Source organism: Lygodium microphyllum, chromosome 25 (assembly GCF_053477565.2).
Source record: "Lygodium microphyllum isolate KBCC chromosome 25, Lygodium_microphyllum_v1.1.10, whole genome shotgun sequence".
Classification (NCBI taxonomy): Eukaryota; Viridiplantae; Streptophyta; class Polypodiopsida; order Schizaeales; family Lygodiaceae; genus Lygodium; species Lygodium microphyllum.
The window spans coordinates 13,650,264-13,674,532 of NC_141159.1; the positions used below are offsets into that span (position 1 = coordinate 13,650,264).

Consider the following 24,269-nt stretch of genomic DNA (forward strand, 5'->3'; position numbering starts at 1 on the left):
GATAGACAACAACTAATACTATACCTTCTCACCACCGTGAATATATAGAAAATGTCACCCCTTTTTAGAGCTTTTAAAATTAACGTTTTGGATAATTCCATTTTAGTATTATCAAATCCCACTTTACATGCTTTTTTCCATTCAAAAACATGGCTAATAAAAGTTTCATCAACAGTAATGAACGTTCAACCAATGCATTAATGAATTGACAATAGTACCCCACAAATGAAACAAAACTGTAAACTTTCCTAGGGCAAGTGGGTGGGCTTAGGGCCACAATAACAACCATCTTTTCAGGGTCAATGGCAATACCAACAACACTCACAACATGACCCAATAGCAAACCATAAGTCCAAGGATTCAATATTATGCAATCCTTAAGACATTGCTCAAAGCATGCACGCAGAACAATCAACTGTCTATGACGGGTCATGGTAGCTACCTCCAAATCATCTATGAAAACCTTCAACTCTACAGGGGATATATCGGCAAACATCTTGTTAGTCGTTCTTTGCCAAAACCCCAGAGTATCACTTAGGCCAAAAGCCATCACATGGTCTACAAAAGTACCAAAAATTGTAATGGACATCATCTTTATCTTATCCTCTTCAGCAATGGCCATTTGATTATAACCCACGAAATAGTCCATGAAAGAGTATATCTTTCACCTTGCTAGCTAATCTAAAATCTAATCAATAATGGGCAGACGATAATAGTCATTTACCGTTTGCTTATTTAATTCCTTAAAATCAACACACAAGGAATTTGATTATTCTTTTTCTTTATTATTACCATTAGTGAACACCATTTCATAAGTTCAATGGGAAAGATCAAACTAGCCTTTCTTAAACGCATCAATTACTCAAAAAGAGATTCTCTAAGCTCAAAAGGCATATGTCTAACATTCTGCTTCACTAGTTTACCTTCTTTGAATGCGATCATATGCAAGGTAATAGAGGGGGATCATCATAGCTCCATGCAAATATATCCCTAAACTCTTGTAGGAGTGCTACATAATCTACACGCTCATTAGCAGATAACATAGTGTTGAGTATGGGGCAAGGATCATTGGGAGTCCCAAGATCTAGCTCTACCACATCCGTATCATGAATATCCCATCACTCATACATGATCATGAATCAAATTTCCATGATTATATTCAATGTAGAATATAAGGGACCAAAGCTTATGAGCCAATTACAAGGCTTGTAGGGCAACGCTTGCATCTACCTCACACTCCTTGGGTTTTGTTCACTAAAGAAGAGTGCTTTATGAAGTAAATTATCAAGTCTATCCGCACTTCGACGGGTATGATACATTCTCTCAGGTCCACATTTTCTAAAGACAACCAATTATCAGGGCTAAAATCTTATGATTGGCATAAAATATGTCAGGTTCGTACTACGAATGGATTGTAAGTGGCTTGTGTATTTTGCAATTTGGAGTGTAGTCGTTGTTCATAATGCTTCTTCATTTGTGGCAGTTTGTACTATCGATTGCAATCACAGGATGACTTAATCAGAAATACGTGGAGCGATTTACAAGTTGTCAAATTTAGTGCAATGGATCTCAAGGAGATCAAGACATCCTCTATTGAATCCGCAAGGTGGGTGTGGGAGCTTTCGCTCAACCGCCAAGACCCATGGACTGCTTATTGTTTCAAGCGTTCCAAGTGAGCTCTAATGGCTATCTCTCACCTAACCAACGCGCCATCGATCCTACGAGTGTAGTGAGATTACCTTGATGCCGATGCGAGTAGCCTCCTCCCTCGCACACCTCCGTAGCTCCACGATTCTTGATGCTAGCTCAAGCATCCTCAAGCCTCCTCTATCTCCAAGCTCCATCCTCCATAGCCGCGCGCGCGAGAGAAGAGAAGAGAAGAGAAGAGAAGAGAAGAGAAGAAGAGAAGAGGAGATGGTGAAGAGCTTCACCCTCTTGATCCCTCACTCCCACACACTCACTCCCTCACACTCTCACACTCCCTCTCTTAAGAGCACACACAAGCAAGAAGGAGAGAAGAAGAGAGGAAGAAGAAGACTCCTTTTGCCACACACCAAAAGAATGAGCTTCTCATTCACTTTTCAACTTACAAAACCCTAAATCCCTTTTGGGCGGTCATCCCCTTTTCCCCTTTCTTACATGGCCGGCCGTAGCCTAGGCCCTTTTTCCCATTGTCCTTCTCTCTCCCTAGCTTCCTTTCCACCGCCCCTCTACATTTACAAATTGCACGGGTGAGAGCCCGATGCTCCTTGAATTAAACCATGATGTGCTTGCACTCTTTTACAATAGTTTTGACTTGTGCTTTTCCTTGTGCGCCTTTGTCTTCGATTTCTCTTTGCCTTGGCCTTTGTCTTTGTCTTCTATTTTAGCTTTCTGGATTTTCCACCGCCTGGCACTCTTTTACAAGATTCCAGGGTGTGCCTTTGTATTTTAAAATGCACCTTTTCCCTTTTGCATTTGCCTTGGACTTTTTAAAGTTGTCCTTGCGCTTTTGACCTTTTCTCCTCTTCTTTCTTCAGTCGGGCTACTTTTTTTTTTTCCACCTTTGCCCTACATCTTTTTTATTTCCTTTTGCTTTCTTCGTGTTGGGGTTAACATTACCCTCCTCCTAGACATGTGCCAGTCCCATGGCATGCATCGTCGTTCGGTGGTTGCCATGGCGGAGTTTTGGTAGTGGTGGGGAGGAAGGTTGTTGAGGGAACATTGGTGGGTTAAGTGGTGGTAGGTGGTAGGGCAATGGGAGTTGGTGGTAGGTCTATTCTTTGGGGGGGTTACACTGATGGAGTACAAGTGGCAGTTTGGTGAGGATTCTGTACATGATGATACGTGGCAGGCTTACTGGGTGATAAGGATAGGAATTCAGAGTTGAGTATGGATGAAGAGCGAACGACACCTTCGTTGGATCTGCAATACCTGCAATTGAAAAACCTCTCATGTGGTCTCTCCCTAAGAGGTAGTGCTAGTCTTCTTTATCGTGCACAAGACATATTTTGATTAGTTTGGGAGACAGGTCAAACTCTAAGAAAGCTTGGAGTATTGTCCTGCACTTGAGGACCCAAACCGTGTATAGGTTATAGTGTGAATATTAAGTGAGTACACGTGCATATTTAGGTATTACTTAGTTAGAAGACTGTCGGTTTGGTTCCTTGTATAGCAATGGGTCAGTGAAGCAAGGGGCTACGTTGATGGAAAAATTTGTCGATGAAGACGGGGAGTATACTTGAAGATTGCTTGAGACATCATTATGGTCTTGTCAAGGCAATGTAGCATAATTGAGCTCCTTGATGTCTTAGCTGTTGGTAGCTAGTGGCTATTTGTAGTGCTTGAAAAGTATGGTGTACTTTTCCATTGTCTTTCATGCCTTGCTTACCACTGTTGATTGTAATAGCATTGAGATGGAGTGCAAAAGAATTGTGCAAGTGGTTCAGGGTGACAGATCTAACCATAGGGGAGGCGAGCTCCCGAGGTATGTCCTGCCCTTGATGTGCCCTGAACAATTGTGGGGGATGTACAAAGGGCTAGGGGATTAGGGACGGAGCTAGCTAACCAAGGGCACTGGACGCACCTCACTTAAGGACCCCTAGGTGCGGTGCTATGATTGTGGGTGCTTCTTATTGCTCCGTGTTTTTTTTTTTTGCCAAAGTACAACCACTGCAATATGCTGAGGCTACGAGCCTTTTTGGCTGGGAAATGTCAAGCCTGGAAAGTTCAGGAAATGGATATGACAATGATGATTGTGCTCAAGCCTCGTTGTTAGGGGAGCCGTTGTTGCGATATTGGTGCGATTGCGGGGACACCCGTCGTGAGCTCACTATATCACTTGGCCCAAGAAGAGAGTGGAGCCCATGACTATGCTTTGGTGTGTGCGATGTGGGTACTCGCAAGGGTGATTTTTCGCGTTCCGCATCGTGGCTATGTTGCGATTCGTGTGCGGTTGGTGGTCTTGCAGTGGCCTGGCCATTGGACACGTTTGCGCGAAGACCTGTGTCATCTTGCATCCACTTGTCACTTCGTGAGAGTATATGCTCTCTTGCGTTAAGTACATCGAACAAATGCAATCATGTTAAGACATAATTTTTCAGAATTCTATGACGTCTATTGGAATGCCTATTTCATTGCTTGTTAAGGTCGCATATAGTAATGAGAGGTAATAGAAATGTGTACGAGTGGGAATCTTGCCCCTTTACTCATCAAAAACAAAAAGTTATGGCATGCTGACTTGTCGAGCTACTTGTACATCATAGGGGTTTAGTCGATAGGTACGAGGTGGGGTGAGTCTAGTTGGCTAGGGGATCGGGGCGGTGCTAGTGCAGGGTTCCCGTGAGGCTGGGCAGGGAACATGTCGGCTGGGGCATGAATGGTGTAGTCCCGGGCCGCTACCGTTTCCAGAATGTCTTTAAACAATTCATTAAATTCTTTCCTATCCTAGGCCGCCTTGTCATTTCGTGAGCACCTGGTGCCAGAGCGTGCGTTGGGGGTCTATGCAACTGGCGTTGCCACATGCTGTGCGTTTCTTTGAGTCTCAAATTTCTTGGCCCGAGGATTCTTCGGCCTTCGTCCGGGATGGTGTCGCTTAGGGCCTTGCTTCTTCGCGTACCTCTTGAGGGTGGGCACGTAGCGCACCGGTGGAGGGGCACATGCCGCATGTTCCCGGCGTGTGTGAAGAGCGTCCTTGTACAGCTGACCGTGGTTCTCCATGTTTTTCTTCTAGAAACCTGCAAAATGCAATCCAAGAGTTAGGCTTTGATACGAGATAAGAGTGTTCCCATAGGAGGGACTTGGTGTGGGTTGTCAAATGTATGTGATTAGAAGAGGAAGTGCCGAACATGCTGGACTCTTGTAGTGGTGTCCCTCTGGCTGCTGACTACGAGCAGGTCTTGGCTCATGCTGAGTTGGATCGGTTGGTGGTTCTGCGTTTGAAAGGCTCCTCCTCGGAAGGATAGGCCGGGGAGGGGATCGTGTACAGAGAGAGAGAGACTGCGCCCTACTTACGTCCTTAGGGATGTTGGACAGAGCTACCATGGTGGTAATGCGGAGCACATACTCTTTGCCCGGAGGCGGGCATGATCTAGTGAACATGGAACCAACCTAGCATAGCTTGGCAGCCCCCAATTTGTCTGTCTGCGCTTGACTTGTTATGGCTTGTGTGTGTTGATAATGTCTATACAAGGTGATATGAAAATCATTGGATATATATGTGCACATACATTTGTCCGAGCCCTTGTCGCTTCACTAGGATAGAAACCAATGGTAGAACTCGAGATTGTACTGAAGCGTGGCACACGCATCTAGCACACGTGGTAGCTTACTTAATACTGATAAATATTTTGCCACATCGAGTAGCATGGAACCTTGTTCGAGTCTACTGGCAACATGTAACTCCTCCTCAGCAAGAACTTTATCAAACAGAGGGTTTTCTTGGCCTGGTTTGGCCAAGTCCTTGCCCTGAATGGCAGTCAACACCACTTGAAGGAAAGTTAGTGCCACATAGGTTGGGTCTCTTTGGGATCGCCATTTGGCCAACCGCTCCTCAGAGACTGTCATGATCTAAGCACCTAGTTCGGCCATTGCAATGCGGCCTTCGCACCAATGCTGCTCAATGACTCTAGCATGCTGACAGTCGCTTTAGTTGCTCTATGTCTACGAGATTCGGCCGACAGAGCACTTCATTGAACGTGATGGTTAAGCGCAGTTTGTCAGCTTCCTCGCCCGTGATGAGTCACAAGAATTTGTGTAGGAGCCTGCTATAGTGCTCATCAAGGTGTTCCTGCTCTTCCCAAGATAAAGGGAAGGGCAAGTAATCTCCAAGTTGCTCCTTAGGGAATGCGCCCATGTCCTCAAGGACGTAGACCTGTGCGAATACCTTGAGCTTAGCATCCAACTCAGTTAAGCATTCCACGACAGTTCTATGTTCAACGAGGGCTTGCTCGGTTGCTATCTCATGCAAGGTTCTAGGAGTTTGCCTAGGTTTTAGCATAGCTGGGGGTTCAGGCCTATATGAGCAAGATTGGTCAACGCTAGGATTGCTCATGCTCTTGGGGTTTCCATGTTTCTCTTGATCTCTCTTAATTCCAATTTGAGAGGGGACCATTTCCTTCTCTTGATACTGACAATGATGATACTTATAGTTTTTCACCTTCAGGCATCTCTTTATTTTATGTTATACATTATGGACATTTGTAACTTCATCTGCACTGTCAAGATAACATGATTGTAAAAGGGCGCTTGGGCAAGTGAACAATTCCCTTGCAAGGACACTGTCTAAGTGAAAGCGTTGCATCACATTCTACATAAGCATGAAAACTTGCATCTTCCTTTACATTACCCCATGCATTGGCATTCTATTCATGTAAATATGCATCTATGCATATTTATCCCTTTTCAAACACCCTTGGAGTGGTCGATCTGAATCCACCATACTCATGGCATTGCACGTGGGAATCTCCAAAGGCAGTTGTTTTGCTCTATGCTTGTATACTGGCTTTGCTTGTCTTACTTGCTCTCAAATCGTCTTGCCTATCTCTCCCTATATTCTCTATATGATTAGCAAGCACATACTCCCTTAGGAATCCCTAGTCACTTATCCTAGTAGTGTGTGGGATCCATTCGAAGTACGACACACTCTCCAGCTCATAACCTCTACCCTGATCCTAAAGATACGAGAGTTCAAGGTTCAGTATTCACCGTATACTGTGTTTGCTACATGAGCATTGTATATTTAGTATTCATTTACTTCATTATTCATTGTATTCACTGTATCTGAGTTACCCTAACCCTAACTGTATTCTATGTTTATCAGTTTGTGCTTTGTTGTACAATTAGTTTTGTGTTTTTTATGTTTAGAGCACTTCTTCACAGATGATACATCAGAGAGAGATACGAAAGATCCGCCAACGACATGAGCAATAACTAACAAAGTTGAGGGCCCAAGCCAAATCCTACCCTCATACTATTCCATCCAAGATATATCACATACTCTACCCACTTATTCTGATTAGACAGAACTAGATATATGAGTATCATCAAGCTACACAACTAGACATCTACTATCTTATCCTCCCGTCATATCCCTATATGAGCACTATTTTGTCTTGTACACCTCCTTAGCTTCTTTTACAATATATCATGTTGAGATGTTGAGCTCTACATGAGTTGGCATCCACTACGTGCCTTGATGATGTGACACAATATTATTCATTGGCATGTTAGGTGACCGACATGAGGATACGCCAGTGATTCTACAATTGGACTATACCCATACAGTCCATCGTTGGTTATGGCACATTTATTGTGCCACCTCTTCCTTTCTTAGCAAATTCACACTTAGTGACCACGTGTACATACGTCGTGTACTTTCATATTAGTCTTTTATCATGTTGTAGACTTAGATAGGACTCTGATTGCAGTAAAACTTAACGAGCAAGAAGAATCGTGTATATATTGCAAATAAGCCCCTTAGGGCTTGCCCACTATGACTTTCGCCATTTCAGGTCATTTCGATCTCTATTCTAGACTTGTAAGTGGTTCCAATAACAGTTTTGGGTATACCGCAGTTTCAACTGTGTCTGTTGTTTACAAGTGTACAGGCTATAGATTTCAGAATCTATAAGGTTTCAAGTGTTTGTTGAGTTGTAGACCGAAAAGACATTTGCATACAGATTTCAGATTGCAGTTATTATTGTGCAATAAGTGAAAAAGGCTGCGTTTAGTTGTGATGCATCTGATATTAGCTTGCTTGTAGATTGCAAGTTCTTGTAAGGTCTTCTACTTTGTCAAAATATCTAACAACTTTAACCAGATTGTCAACAAGAAGCTTAATAAGAACATTTATTTTGCATGGAAGTTCAGGATGACAAATTTCTTTAAGAACAAAGGTGTTTGAAATTACATTGAAGAGGCCATGGCAATAGCACCTAAAATTCCTACACGAAATGCTACTGCAAAACAATCAAAGGCTTAGAAAGATTGGGAGCAAACACAGAGTAAAGTCGTGTATTGAGTGTATATCAATGTCACAAATAGCATGATGGGCTATTTGCAAGAATCTAAAACCCCCGCTATTGCATGAAAGAATCTGGCAAGGTTGTTCGAGGTAAGTACAAAGGCCACAAAGGTGTAGCTCAAGTCAAAGCTGAATCAAGTGAAAATAAAAAACTTGACCATTAAGGATTATGCCTTGAAGATCAAGAGTATTGTGGAAGCTCTTGGATCTACCAGTGTGGTAGTTGACGATGATAATATTGTGTGTGCATACTTAGATGAACTTAGAGATGAATACAAGAGCTTCAGGTCATCTATGAGTATGAGCAATGATATCCTTAATTTTGTAGACTTGATTTCTATGTTGATACTTGAGGAGAAGATCCTTGGCTTGGATTCCTATTCTTCTCAAAGCAAGAACAAGTCTGAACAAGTATTTTACTCTACTAGCAGAGGTAAAGGTCGTGGCAAAGGCCAATGTGGTGGTTGTAGTCAAAATAGAGGAGAGCAATCCCGAGGAAGGGAGAGCCAAAGAGAATGAGTTGCACATTCTAATAGGCTACAGAATTCTAGAGATAACAGAGAATACTAGCATTGTAGTCAGAAAGGTCGCATTTCTAAAAATTGCTTCAAAAAGAAGACTGAAATTAGAAATGGGAAAAAGTAGCAAGGTAACTATGCATCCAGTAGCAAAAACAATGATGACAAAAATGAACAGTTGTTTGTTATGCAATACTTTACGAATACTATGACTACCAATGGTTCACCAAAGAATGATATATGATATGTAGATCCAAGCACCTCTAACCACATGACTTCTCATGGAGAGTGGTTTAGAGAGAGGTAGAGTCTAGAGTGATGATACAACTCACCCCATTACTCATGTTGAAAATATTCATTTGAGTATGTAATATGGCAAAACTAAGTGCTTAGCTAATGTGCAACATGTACCAAAAAGTACAAAAAATTTGGTTTTTGTTGGTCAAATGGTGAAACAAGGATTGCAGATTCAATTCACATCTGATGGATGTTATATAGAAGATCTAAAAAATGATTGCAGGCTGATTGCAAAAGGAAGATGTACGAGCAGATTGTTTACTTTTAATGTAAGTCTGCTTGAAATGGATACTACCATGCATGCACAAGGTTCAGGTGTTGTGGTTGATATTGAAATTTAACATAAGAGAATTGGTCATATGAATGTGCATCGGTTGTAGAGCATGCAATCAAAATAGATTGTGAATGGCTTACCTAAGTTTAGAGTTGAAGGGATGAACGAAGTATGTCAAGCATGTCAACTTGGAAAAGAAGGCAAGGCATGCGTTTCCATATGAAAAGCATAGATGTAAGAAACCACTTGAATTGATGCATTCCAATGTGTGGGGTCCTATAAAGACTGCAACTTTGAGTGGTTGCAGTTATTATGTATTCTTCATTTATGATCATACTCGCAAAGTACGCATTTATTTCATACATGAGAAAAGTGAGGTGCTTACTCACTTTAAAAGCTTTAAGACTTTGGTTGAGATGGAGACAAGGCTGCATATTAAATGCCTAATATCGAATGGAGGAGGAGAATATCTCTCTAGTGAGTTTTTTTATTTTTTTAAAGAAAAATTGTATACAGAGACAATATACACATAGATATACTCCGCATGAAAATGGAGTTGTTGAGCAAAAAATAGGCATATAGCAGAGGTGGCTTGTGCATTGATATCAAAAAGAAACTTCCCTCATTACTATTGGGCTGAAGTAGTTACTACTGTTGTATACGTTATGAATGCAATTGGGCTTGATAAGCATGAGAGTGTGGCTGTGCAGAAAATGGGTCAACAGTCATAGACATTAAGTGGACCACTAGAGTCTCCTAGTCATGGTTATGTTGATAGACCTTGGAATGGCAAATTGAGGTCACAGGTTACACCACCAAGTACATCACAAATGTCAAGAAAAGGTAAAGATAAAGTTGGAAACTCACCTATTGTGATAGAGATATCATCAAGTTTCTCTCATGTTGATGCTCATTCAAATGGCTTTGAGCAGAGCTTGGATGAGGAGTTTGGGATTTCATCTATTAAAACACGGTGTGCGGAAGGCATAAGAGGATGCTACTTGATAGTGATCCAGGTCCTCACAGGTCAATTAGAGTGAGAAAGCCAACACAGCAATTGACATATGATAGCTATGTAGCTCATCACTACGCATACATGGCTAAGGTTGTGCAAGATGTGAAACCCACTTGTTTTGAGGATGCAGTGGGTAATGAGTCTTGGGATCATGCTATGGATAAAGAAATGGCTGCACTTATGGATAATGACACATGGGAGTTAGTGACCTTACTTGAAGGGAAAAAAGCTATTGGTTGCACATGGGTTTACAAGGTCAGATAGATCTATTGAGCCCTATAAGGCACCGTTGGTTGCCAAAGGATATGGCCAAACTCATGGTATTGTATTGATTATGAGGAGACCTTTGATTCAATGGCTGAAATGGCCACTATAAGAGTTGTCATGGTAGTGGCTGCATCAAAAAGTTGGATCGTGCATCAAATGGATGTTAAGAATGCCTTCTTGCAAGGGGAGTTGCAAAAAGAAATTTATATAGAGCAACCACCTGATTATGTGAATGAGAATCATCCAGATTATATATGCAAACTTCGTAAGGCCTTGTATGGGCTAAAGCAAGCACCTAGGGCATGTCATGATAAGATTACAAAATACCTTGTCAGCATTGAATTTCATAAAGCACAAGCTGATCACTCACTCTATGTGTGTGAGAGATACAGGTATTGTCATCATTACTATATAAGTGGATGATTTAATCATTGTGGGTTAAACTGAGATAGAGATTGACGATGTGAAGGGTCTCCTCAAGGCTGAATTTGAGATGAAGGGTTTGGGAGAGCTGTGGTATTTTCTTGGCATAGGGATAATCAAAACTCCAGAGAATATATGATTGTCACAAAAACAATATGCATTGGATATATTGCAGAAGTATGGTATGGCTAATTGCAAGCGTATTTCTATACCTTTGAATGTTAACACTAAGCTTAGTGTACATGAGGGTGACTTGATTTAGGATGTCACTGTGCATCGGAAGATTGTGGACAGCCTTATCTATTTAACTGTCACTTGAACAAACCTAAACTATGCAATTGGTTTGGAGAGTCAGTTTATGCAACTTCCACGGAAGCCACATTTAGATACAATGCGGCACACATTGCACTATGTCACATTGGACTATGCCTTATTTTATGGTACGGGTGTACCATTGGACTTGCATGGTTACACAAATGCAAATTGGACTAGCAATATTTCAGACAGAGGATCTACCAGTGGTTTTATGATTTCCTTTAGCAATGGTGCCATTACTTGGAGTAACAAGAAACAACCGACAGTTGCTTTGTCTACTACAAAGGTAGAGTAAGATTTGAGTATTTTCTTTAAGACATTGCAACTCAAATGCGTAAGACACAATACATATGTCTTCCAAGATGTATCTACACTAGAGGTGTTGCAATTGTAGCATGTGAGGTAGCTTAGTTACACAAGCTAGCCCAGCTACTTAGTGATTTGGGGATGCAACTGGATAAGAAGGTTATCATCTATTGTGAGAACCTTAATAGCATCCAATTAGCTAAGAACCGAGTGTATCATACACGAACCAAACACATAGAAATCCATTACCATTTCATTCCGGAATAGATTCTAGCACATGATATTAACTTGGTTTATGTCAATACTAAGGATCAAGTTGTTGATATTTTTACAAAGGCCTTGGGAGCTCAAAAGCTTTGACACTTCAAGACTATGCTTGGAGTTCATGAGCTCGAGCAAGTATTGAGATGTCGAGCTCAACATGAGCTAGCATCCACTGCGTGCCTTAGTGATGTCGCGCGTCATGGATGTCTTGCTCCATTTGCCTATGGATAAAAGCTTTGGTTGGGACGGTCTCACAAATGAAAATTTTGAGACTATGCTACTCGCTTGGCTAAGCCTTTGACAACTATGTGCTAGGAGGTTTGGGCCATTGGAATTATTCATGTATCTTGGAAGCAGAGCGTTATTAAGGTTCCTTTTCCTTTGATGCTCAAACATTGGAGACCAATCTCATTGATGGACAATATGTATAAGATTTTTTCCGAAGTGTTGGTTAATTGCCTTCATGAACATCTCTCTACTATTGTGCATTCAAATTAGTATGGCTACATCAAGGGTAGGAATATCTTCCGTAACATTTTGAACGTACTGATTGGTATTGACTATGCACAACACTCGAATAAGGAGGTTGTTCTTACATGGCTAGACTTGGAAAAGGCCATTGATTATTTGGAATGGTCTTTTTGGATAAGCTTATATAGACTATGGGGCTTTGGGCTTTGCATGTCTCGCTTGATATATACTGTCAATAGGGATGCCTCTTCTTGAGTCATGTTGAATGGTGGAGTCATTGAGCCCTTTGCAATGGTGTCATCAGTTAGACAAGGGTGCGATCCGAGTCCCCTGTTTTTTACCCTTGCTACTTATCTGTTCTTATGATGTCGCAGTTGGTTGATAATGGGGAGTTGGTTGGCTCATCTCTTTTGTCGAATCAACATTTTGTTGGGTAGGCATTGGTTGATGATATTATTGAAAAGCTGATCGAGATAACCTCTATAAAGCATTGGATATTTGGGACTTGTTTGGTCAAGTTTTAGGGTTGCATATGACACATCTAAGTCATCTCTCTTTAGTTGCATTGAATTTGATCTATAGGCCTTGGGGTGGTAGAGTGAAGTTGTTTAAAATGGAAATATTGCAAGACATACGGGTTATCCTTTGGATGCCAATGTTATGCCAAAAAAATTGTTGCAATGGAATTTTGATAGGGTGGAATCCAAATTTCTTTATTGGAAAGCTTAGGCATGGCCCTTCCATGTATGCCTGAAAGTGGCGCAGACAATATACTCCCTATGCTTTGCTTATTATCTGCCTCTCTTGTCTTAGTCCAAGAGTAGTTTATGGAAGATTACTTGGTCTATCTGCTTTATGCCATGTTTGCACTCTTGAAAACATGGGCAATGATGCTATTTTGATGTGGAGACTCACATGGCTGCCCTTCATTAGTAGTCATTTTAAGGCATGTATGTTGGTCATCAGCCTTGGGACTATATTTCTGGCTATTTTCTTGGGGATCAAGGTGTTGTACATGGAAACACTAAAATGCACGGTTTTTGGTGGCCTATGCTTAACATTGATCAGCTAGTTACTATTGTAAATAAATACTCTGACCAGAAACACAAATAATGATCGTACGACAAAGCACAGACTGATAAAAGAACACAGTTAGGGTTAGGGTAACTCACAAACAATGAACACAAAAAATAATTTAAGTGATATAACTGCTGAATATGCAATGCTCATGTAGCAAACACACTATGCATCGAATGAATACTGAACCTCGAACTCTTGTATCTCAAGGATCAGGGCAGGGGTAATGAGTTGGAGAGTGTATCATACTCTGAACGGATCTCGAATCGTAGCAAGGCAACCTCTAGATGTCGAACACTAGCAAATGCAGCAGTGAGAAGTTGGATCTGATGCAGACGGCAGTGTGAAGAGAGAATATGCAATAAATGCAGGTTGATGAGAGAGAAAACAGCCAAACGCAGGCCGTAGAAAATTGGCGACAGCAAAGGAGAGAGAAAATCTTTCAAACGCAGGCTGGGCACAGCCTGACGACAGCTTGTAGGAGCTGGGTGACAACTGGAGGAGAGAGAAAGCTGCCAAACGACAGCTGCAGCAGTTGGGCTATAGCTTGCTGGAAGCAAATGTAGGGTTGTGATGATGTGGCAGGCCATACGGCAGCAGGTCTGTGCAAGAACAGCAGTCGCCTGGCTGGGATCTGCTCCAAACTGCATAAAGAGGGTTGAAAATCAGGCGCCAACTGATGGAGACAGCAATGGACACCTTCGGTTGAGATGTCCTTTGTGAACGGGGTGTGGGCAGCAAGCTGAAACACCTGAAATCTGCAAAAACGAGATTGTTACTGAATGGAGGGCAATATACTTATTTATAGAAAGTTTGGGCCCTCCCAAGTGGGTTTGTGCTTATGGGACATATAAACTCTCTAGGATCACTTTTCTTTTAAATAAACTAGGTTTCTTCATTAATAAAGCAAGTTTTGGGGTTGTTTAAGTAAAGCTAATGCATTTTTAGCTCAACGACTATACCATCTTCTCTTCTATTAACTCATTTGGTGTGCTTATGGAAGGTTGTGCTTGAAAAGGTGGTTTGGCATCCAACGAAGGATTGATTGCATGCCAACACTTTGTAGGTTAAATTGTTGGTTGGTTCTAGCTTGGTTGCTTGGGGAGGAAAACAAGATGATTGCCCTAGGTTTAATCGGATGTTACAAGTGGGATTGGATTCTATTGTTGAGGCAACATTGTTGGCATGGGATATCTTGATCTCCTCTTTCATTGTCCAATGGTTTTTCGGATCCCTCACGGATATAGTGGTTTGTGAGATATGCATTTCTTGCATTTGCAAGATTGGCAACATTTTCCTAGCCTTGCTTTATATCATCATTGGTAATATTGGAGACGTGGATTGGCTATGTTTGGAGGGTGCTTTTGTTAATGCAATCTATTATCTACTTATTAGGGGTTGTCAATGCTTGGCAGCTAAATCTAATTTTGATTGGGGCTTTACAGAAGTAGGTCATGGTGGAAATTGAGTTGGATCTTGTTCAACTCCTAGGCCTTCTTTTTTTTCGTAAAACTCCTAGGCCTTCTCTCTCTAGAGGATATAGTCACTTGGCATACGATAGTTTCCTTAGTTTTTCTATGGTCTCCTTAGTTTTTTGTGACTCTTGTATTCTTGTTTCTTTACAGTAATTTATGATTTCTCTTTACAAAAAAAGAAAAGTGAGAGAGTCCCACTTGTTGCTACTCCTTCAAGATGCAATGTTTCCAATGGTTCTTGTTTATTTTTTTATTACAACTGAGAAGACTTGTCAATATTGAATTCTCTCTTGCTCGGTGGAAACACACACACACACACACACATACACGTGTGCGTGTGGACGCATGTGCTCGCGCGTGTGCATAGAGAGAGAGAGAGAGAGAGAGAGAAAGTTGAGTGATGGTGACCAAACAGGGTCTTGTGCATTGACCATTAGCCCTCGCGCCAATTTGCTCGCTTAGGTCTAGTTGTTGGCGCACCTTCGCGTTGCCTTGATATTGATCAAACAAGGTCTTGTGCACCGACCACCAACCCTCATCCCAATTTCCTCGTGTAGGTCTAGTTGTTGCCACACCTCCGCTTTGCCTTCCTACGATATGTGTGTGTGTGTGTTGTGTGTGTTGACATCTACATACAAGACTTTGAGCATGAGCCCTCGGCCCAATTTGCTCGTGCAGGTCCAATTGTTAGTGCACCGTTGCTTTGCCTTCTTGAGAGAGAGAGAGAGAGAGAGAGAGAGAGAGAGAGAGAGGGAGGGAGGGAGGGATTAGAGAGAGAGAAAGAGCGATATCCCTGCCGTCGCGGACCTGCGCGTTGCTGCCATCGTCTGGGCCTGCGCGTCTCTGCTGTCTACGATAGAGAGAGAGAGAGAGAGAGAGAGAGAGAATGCGTCGCCTGCGCCCCGTCGCCTACGCCATGTCGTCATTTCTGCAGCCCTGTTGCCGTCGTCCGCAGGCCAGTCGCCTGCATTTGGAGGCCAGTCGGCTGTGTCCCCCGCCTTGCTATCGCCCGCCTGACCTGTGGGCTCTGTGCCTGGTTGTCGCCCGTCTGCCCTGTGCGTCAGGGTTCCTGCCGTCGCCTGATCCTTGCCTTGCTTCGCCGACTGTCTAGCCCTGCCATCGGACCTAGGCCTTGTGGACCGTCACTTGATCCCTGCCTTGCTCCGCCGACTGTCCATCCTGCCGTCGTCTGCCAGCCCTGCGTTTCGCCCTCTTGCACCTGCACTGTTAGGGTTGTGCGCTGCCACACGCATTATTGGGACAGGCCACGACTGAGGCCGACAGGTAATACACAGGTTCCATCGGCTATGCTTGCAGAATACACCCCTGGACAGCACCTCTATACACAAGAGAGAGAGAAAGAGAGAGAGAGAGAGAGAGAGAGAGAGCGTGTGAGAGAGAGGGAGAGGGAGAGCGGCCTGCATTCGTTTCTACCACCCATGAGCTCCTAGCTTTGCATCTGACCTGCACAAGCGGTGATTCAACATGGCTGGTCTGGATATGGCTTTTATCGACCAAACAGTGGCAGCCCTTGGTCCGGATTCTGATATAGAGGAACCAGAGGATATGGCTCCTTGCACGGAGGAGATGCCCCCTGGTCCTGATTTCTAGCCTGCGGGCAAACGCACCAAGCATACTTCGGAAGCGACAATGGATCATCAGGAACGTTCTTATGCTCAAGTTGCCTCAGATTCTATGGATTCTCTGGATTCTCAGAATGTTGACTGGGAGCATTTGCTGGAATTTGCCAACACTTTGCTTGGCGATTATGTCCAACATAATCATGAAGCTTTTTCTGACTCTGGAACTGAAGATGTGCTAGAAGCCACGGTGGACCCAAAAAATGTCTTGCACTCATTTTCGGTGTTTTATGACTGTGCTGTTATACTCTTCTTCACTGGCAAGATCCCAGTGCTTTCCCATATTCGCCAATGGTTGCACAATCTACTACAAGGGGAGTGTGTTGAGGAGATTTTTGTTGGGCCACGAGGCTTCTATGAGGTGTTGTTGAAATCTGAGAAGCACCGTGCTGATCTCCTGTCTAAACTGCCATTGTTCTTTGATCGCCGTTTGGTCCATGTTGTGCCATGGCGCCCAATGGCAGATTTTCAACGCCTGCTTCAACGTGAATGCCCTGTCTGGGTTGAAGTGGAAAATTGTCCGGTTGTCTATTGGCCGCTGTTAAAGGATGCCATGGCCGTTGTGGGCACTGTTCTGGTCCCCCCGAGCCTAAGGGCCATGAATCGTAAATGTTTGTGTATGTTATGGGACACTCCTAGGAAAAGGCCGGTTTGGTTACGTCTTAATTGCTCTGGCATGCATCCTTTGCACTTTTGTTTCAAATGGGGCAACTTTGCAGGACATTGCTTTTCGTGTGGGAAATTGGGGCATTTTATGGTTGAATGCCCAGAGAAGCAACAGACTTCAGATGCTAAGCATGTTGCGTTGCCCATGGAAGATATGGTGTGCGATGCTCCGTTGCAGAATGCCACCCAGCCACCTAAAGTTTTGGATAAAGGCAAACAACATGTTTCGGGTTTGGATTCCCGCGGCAATGACTGGGTGGATGTACGTGCAAAAAAATGTAAAAGGTTTGATGCTGGCCTGGCGGATACTGAGCCTAATGCTTCACAAGATTCCATGCGCACTTATATGCGCCAGAAAGAGATGCTGTCTTCAGAGCATCATGCTCATCCTATGGTTTCTTCTACACCTCGTAATCAATCTACTAGGAAAGTATATTCGGACGGTCCAAAGGGCCCACCTCCTAAGTTGGCTTTTGATACTAGAGGTAATGTGGTTACCCCATGGGATCGTCGTTATCTCCGCTCCACCCCCAAGACAGTGGATATTCTGTCTACCTCTAAAGCCGGCCGTCAAAACTCTTTTGCCATGTTAGTTGATTTTTTGGATGAGGGAGTCGACATTCTAGCAGAAAAGGTTAAATCGAGACAAGCCGTGCCTCATTCCTGATTTTCTTTTGAATACACATGAAGATAGCCACGTGGAATGTGCGAGGCATTTGTTCTCGCCACATAAGCAACATGCCATGTGGACTATATTGCATGAGAATCAGTGGAATGTCTTGTGTGCTGTTGAGCACAAGAGTCACAGTGAAGCAGGAAAAGTTGTGGATTGCCATGGGTTCCGCTTGTTTTATGCAAGGACACATGCCATGCATTATTCTGGTGTGCTTATGATTGTACATGAGAAATATCAGCCTGTTCTTGTTAAAAATGATGTACATGGCCGTTTTGTGGTGATTGAAGTTTTATTTGAAGGAGAGATCTTCTGGTTGCTGGGCCTCTATGCTCCGAATGACCCGTTATCCCGCCAGGATCTTTGGAATACTTTGCAGACCTCCTTGTCACTTGGCAGACAGGGTTTTTTTATAGGGGATTTTAATATGTGTGTTGATTCTTCACAATCCACATCAGAACATTCGGTGATGGATGCTTCGGAAAGTCGTGTGTGGAATGCTTTTGCTCTTGCTGTACTTAAGCAAGATCTCTGGTCTTGGCTACACCCTTCTTCTACAGGGTTTACTTTCCATTCTGCACAGTATGTCACTACATGGTCGCGGTTGGACTGCATGTACATCATGTAGGATGATGATTTTCTTCCTGAGATGCCGGAAATGAAAGTGTTGCAGCAATATGCCTTGTCAGACCATTTCCCTCTGCAGCTTGAGATACTTGCACAACCCATTGCACCTTTTAAGCAATTCCTGGATAGACTCCCTTTGAGCTTCAACTCTTCTTTTTTGAAGCATTCAATCTTTCAGGGCTATATGCAACAATTGATTGATAGATTTTTATTGGACTTCGCCGCTGAGAGCAATGCTTCTTTTGAACGATTGCTCTCTAATGTGCAGCGGGTTGCTCGGCAGTATGGGATCCATCATGCCTCTCTTTGTCGGCGGCGTCGGCATGCAGCGGAGGACTTACTGGCTTTGGTTCGTTCTCTACTGGGGGACACTCCAGATGATGTATTCTTATATCATTTGCGAGGCGTTTGGCTGATCTTATTAAAGAGTTTCAGTTGAAATCTTATCAGCAGGCCAAATTGCAAAATTTAACTGAGAATTTGCAAGACAGTGCTTGTCAGACTCATAAGTTCTTTCGCGCTCTACATGCATCTCTTGCTCGAGAAAATATGACCAGACTACAGGATCCAGAAGGTCGAATGGTCACTGATCCTCAGAATATTGTGAATATGTGCAGGAATTATTTTATAGACCTTCTTGGTTCTTCTCCTTCACCTTCTGACCAAGTTACTCATGCACGTTCAATTTTCTATGATTTGGTCCGCAATCAAGTTCCACTTGATATGCAAACTACTTTGGAGACAGATATTTGTGAGGCGGAGGTTATGGATGTTTTGTTACACCTGCCCAAGGATAAAAGTCCCGGTTGGGATGGTCTCACCAAAGAATTCTTTGAGATTTCTGCTACCCAACTGGTGAAACCCTTAACGGCTATGTTTCAACAGTTTTGGGAAACGGGGTTCATGCCTTCCTCATGGAAAGAAGGTCTTATCAAATTGCTTCCAAAAGTCCCTTTGCCGTCAATGTTGAAACATTGGCGACCAATTTCTTTGATGGGTTCGATGTATAAAATCTTTTCCAAAGTGATGGCGAATCGACTGCACAAGCATCTTCCGGCCATTGTGCATCCTCTTCAATATGGTTTCATTAAGGGCCGAAACATTCTGCACAATATCTTAAATGTGCAAATAGCCATTGACTATGCAAGGCACTCTAATCAGCAAGTGGTATTGATTCAACTGGATCTGGAAAAGGCTTTTGATTATTTAGACCGGTCTTTCATTACAAAACTTATGTCTACTATGGGCTTTGGTACTCGGATGTCCCGCTTGATCTACACCATTAGTACTGCGGCTTCTTCGCGAGTCATGCTAAATGGTGGTGTTACCGAGCCATTTGTCCTTGCATGCTCTATGAGACAAGGTTGCCCTTTGAGTCCTCTCTTCTTTGCCCTTGCGACTCATCCGGTTCTTTCGATGTTATCTTCCATGGCAGCTTCTACTCAGTTGGCTGGATTGTCCCTTCCCTTTGGACAGCACTTCATTACTCAATCTTTGGCGGATAACAACTTTATGATTCTGCGTGCGGACAAGGACAATCTTCACAAAGCATTAGATGTTTGGACGCTCTTTGGTCATGCTTCTGGTCTTCATATCAATGCTTTCAAATCAGCCATTCTCAGTTGCACGGAGTCCGATTTACAGTCTTTGGGCTGGCAGGGACAGTTGTTCCCCGTGGTTCCATTGTCAAGCATCTTGGGTACCCCTTGGGTGTTGATGTTCGGCCAAAGCAACTTCTCGAGTGGATTTCACAGAAACTGGTAGCTAAGTTTCTGTATTGGAAGTCGCAGGCTTGGCCCTTCCATATTCGTCTCAAAGTGGCTCAGACAATTATGTTACCAATGCTCACATATTCTTGCCATTGCTGCCGTGGACTACTACTACTTTGAATGCTCTCACTCAGCACATTCGCTTCATGTTGTGGAAGAAGGATTCCTTGCAGGCAGGCATTTCATGGATTTCTTGGTCGCATACATATACCCCCAAACGCATGGGTGGCAGGGCTATTTTGGATGCCGAAACTCATATGCTGGCACTTCGTTGGTCTCTTTTTCGTGCCATGTATGTGGATCATCACCCGTGGATCGTTAGAGCCCGTTATTTTCTTGAGGATCACGGGCTTCGGCATGGTAATACACAAATTCGGAGCTCTTGGTGGCATGTTCTTAATGCAGGCTCGCGGTTTTCTAGTCCTTCCTCATCCCTGCTTGTTCATTTGGTCTGCTCTTGGAAATTAGTTCTCCAGAAGGCGCGTTGGCATCCAACGGAGGACCGCTTACATACTAACTCTTTTCAACTGGAGTTGTTGGCAGCCTCGCGATTACTTTCTTGGGAAGGCAAAGATGAGCTCCGACCAAAATTTAACTGCATGGCACGTTTGGGCTTGACTTTAGTTGCAGATGCCACCCTTGCAGTCGTAACGTCTTGATATCCTTTCGTACAACCAGGAGGCTTTTCAGAATCCCTCGTGGATACCGTGATTTATGGGAACAGCTTTTGTGAGTGCTCTAGAGTAGGCAACCCTTTCCTGCCCTTGCTTTGGATTGTCCTTGGCAAGACTGGGACCTTGCGGATCGGTTGAATTTGGAAAAGGCCTCAGCTAACCAGGTGTATCACCTTCTGATTAAAGATCATCAATGGCTGGTTACTAAAGCTAATACTGTATGGGGACTGCGGAAATCTCAGCCATGGTGGAAAACAATTGTGATGGAGGGCTGGTTGAACAAGACACCTTTCAAATGCAAGGTCTTTCTTTGGAGGGTGATGATTGGTGGTCTTCCGCTTACTTCAGCCCTCTCCAAGCGTCGAATCTCTAACGGCCATTGTTTCTTTTGCACCACTACTGTGGAATAACTTATAGCAACTTTTGCCTTTGACATCCCGTGATTTCCTCGAGTCTCGGGCTCGTAAATTTACTTTAACCCTAGTTGCACCTCACATGTGCAACATTTACTTAATCATGTAATTAAAAATTAAGCCACATGTTAAGTGAGGTTTGAAAAATACATGTCCTCATGACAGTCAGTGATATGAAAACAGACAAAAAGAGAGAGGCGAAGCACCCAAGAGCACACATACACAAATGCAATGGAGACTTGAGCACATAGAGAAATAGGGCTGAAATCTTCTTTTTCTTCCATCTCAAAAGCAACATGAATGTCAAGAGAAACCTTCCCACAACATGCAAGCTACTATTGGAAAAATTCACGTCTCCTCCCACCACATACTGAGGACAAAGACAGGCAATGGACAAACATCCCAATAAATAACAAGTTATGTTAACTCTTTGGCCAAGAGCCCAAGATTGAAGAGCACTACATATCCCATGCTGTGGAGTCACACTAGACAAGGTCATTACACTTTATTGGGCACAAATACCTCGGTCGAGAGCCATGACCAATGGACCCACACCACAATCAAATCATAGCCATCATTGTGAGGCACAAGAGACTTACCCCTATGCACAAGACCACGTTATGACTAGGACCATGTGTTGATCTTGAATATCTTATACATTCAATTTCTTAAATTTTTAGATACTAGTCTTAAACTAGGATGCTATTTTTTACTTCCTAATGAGATAACATCAAACATAAATGTACTTTGGTTTTGTCTCATAGGCCACATTAGCCTTTTGTAAATGTTAACTCTCTCTCTCTCTCTCTCTCTCTCTCTCTCTCTCTCTCTCTCTCTCTCTCTCTCTCTCTCTCTCTCTCTCTCTCTCTCTCTCTATGTATGTGTGTGTGTGCGCGCATGTGCACGTGCTCGCCCATACTTCCCCCAACAACTAACATGTGTGGGAACTCTTGCCTCACATAAACAAATCAATGGAAGAACAACCTAGGGCAAGGGATTGAGAAGATGCAACTAGCAAACAGTGCACTACAACAAGCACGTATCCAAGGAGTACAATTGACCAAACCTCAAACCTCAAAGCAAATCCTTCCTACATTGGAAAGCAAGCCTAAACTTGCACCAAAGTGGTGGACACGTCAATTAACAATCAAGCAGAATACAGAAGCCACCATGGAAAAACCTACCACTACCAAACAAGATATAACTATTGAGCTCATTTCCAGTATTAGAGGGGAAGATCATCGAGAACTCATATCATGCTATATCCAAGTTGGTGGTTTACCCAAAGGATTGTGTCAAGTAGATGCAATCGAACCCAATGTGGTCGAAATGGAGGAACATGTCCCCAATATAGAGTGAATGCACAGCGAAACACCCGCACTCTTCCCTTAATAAATGGTGTGAAGCCCCAAATAATGGAAGGAAAAGATAAACATGCCATTATGAAATACCAAGAGAAAAAAGTAAGGAGATCTGGTTTCGAAGCAGTCCGAATCACTCAAAGAGACTCAGAAGCACATTACAAATGATAACGGGTATCCCTATGAATTATAACAAGGTTTCATATACAGCATTGTTTTCTATTCGAAGCAACTGCCATGAGGCACACCAAAGGCGGATTGTGATCTTATTTGGTGTATTGTGCTTCTCGGAGGCATCTGGAAGATATTGCATAACACACACACACACACACACACACACACTCTCTCTCTCTCTCTCTCTCTCTCTCTCTCTCTCTCTCTCTCGTTTGTTGCTACAGCAACATGCATGCATATGTATGGCCATCCATAATAAGCAATAACTATGCAGAGGCAAAGCATAACACACACACACACACACACACACACACACACACACGCACGCACGCACAGAGAGAGATGTGTACCTAAGGACGCTTACCATTGGCTGGTGTGGTTCTGCTTGATCTTCCCCTCGTCTCAAGAATCAGACGTTCGCTTCAAACATTAAAGCTGTGAGTCCATATTTTTGCATGATCGCATGCAAGTCAGCTCGGTGCAGCCCGCCTCAGTTCGACACATTATTGCAATTTCAATACATGCGCGTACAATTGATTACGAGGAGCACTCGCCGTAACAGATAAAAAACCATTTAACTTAGACTAGATTCACACCAGGGCCATGGAATTGACACTTAGGGAATGCATTGCCGGGTGGCTATGCTACAAAAAGCCTTGAGGTGACATGAGGAAGGCAGAGGATACCTGTTTTTTATATTCTGCCACCCTATGTTCACACGATGGTAGCAGATTATTCAAAATTTAAGATTTTCCATTTGACAAAGATATGCTATTTGGTAAAAATTTGAAAAGTAAGCTTAATAAGTTGCATGATAAATTTCAAACTACAAAGATACATAATACAATGTAATCATGAGATTGATCGAAAGAGAGGATAGATACATCAAGTAATAAAGACCATCACCAAAAAATACAAAATAAAATACATTTTTGTTTAGGTGGAAGATGATGATACCTCCATTTTCCAGATGACATCACTAAAGACTTGTACTTTCTTCCTTGCATACTCTCTATACATTGACCTTGCAATATTATTGCATGATTCACCAAGAAACCAAAGTCATTTGGCATAGCTCCACCGCAAACTTCATCACCTCTTTGTGCTTACTCAATTGCCTCTTCTACTTGGATGGGATGAATTGTCATGGATTGTCCCATCCCATCCTACATCATACTTTGATACAAAAGAGTTCGATGCAACTATTAATTGCAATAGGATTGAATGGAACCCTTTGCGATTGAAGAAATCCTTACATTTCTCCTTTGGGGCAATGATAGAAATATGTGAGCCATCAACAACTCCTACAACGTATAGAATGCTTCCCACCACATGGTAAAATGCAACTAGTTGGGTAGGGAATAGCTATTGATTGTCTACCATCCCCATCTAAACTTGGCCTTGTAACTAAGACTTTAAACCTCTTCATCAAATTCTAAATATCCTTCTAAAAATTAGGAGTCATAAAAGGTTTTATTATAATAAAATACTCCATTATTTAAAAAGATTTAGCACTTCATTTTACATTAAACCTCAATTTTCGATAATGCTCACAACAAGAATTATAC

At 42.8% G+C, this 24,269-nt stretch overlaps 1 protein-coding gene across 6 annotated transcripts in view; it reads right to left on the bottom strand.

Moving 5' to 3' along the window:
- LOC148013925 (DNA-directed RNA polymerase II subunit 2-like) overlaps positions 1–23,351 on the bottom strand; it is a 254,137-nt gene extending 230,786 nt beyond the window's left edge. For 5 of the 6 annotated variants that reach the window (XM_087666464.1, XM_087666465.1, XM_087666466.1 and 2 more), the window contains exon 1: positions 23,066–23,351. The gene's annotated coding sequence lies outside the window, so the exon portion shown is untranslated. Of the gene's footprint in view, positions 1–23,051 lie in introns of all 6 variants that reach the window. The other variant, XM_087666463.1, reaches the window with a different exon arrangement.
- Positions 23,352–24,269: the final 918 nt, after the last annotated feature.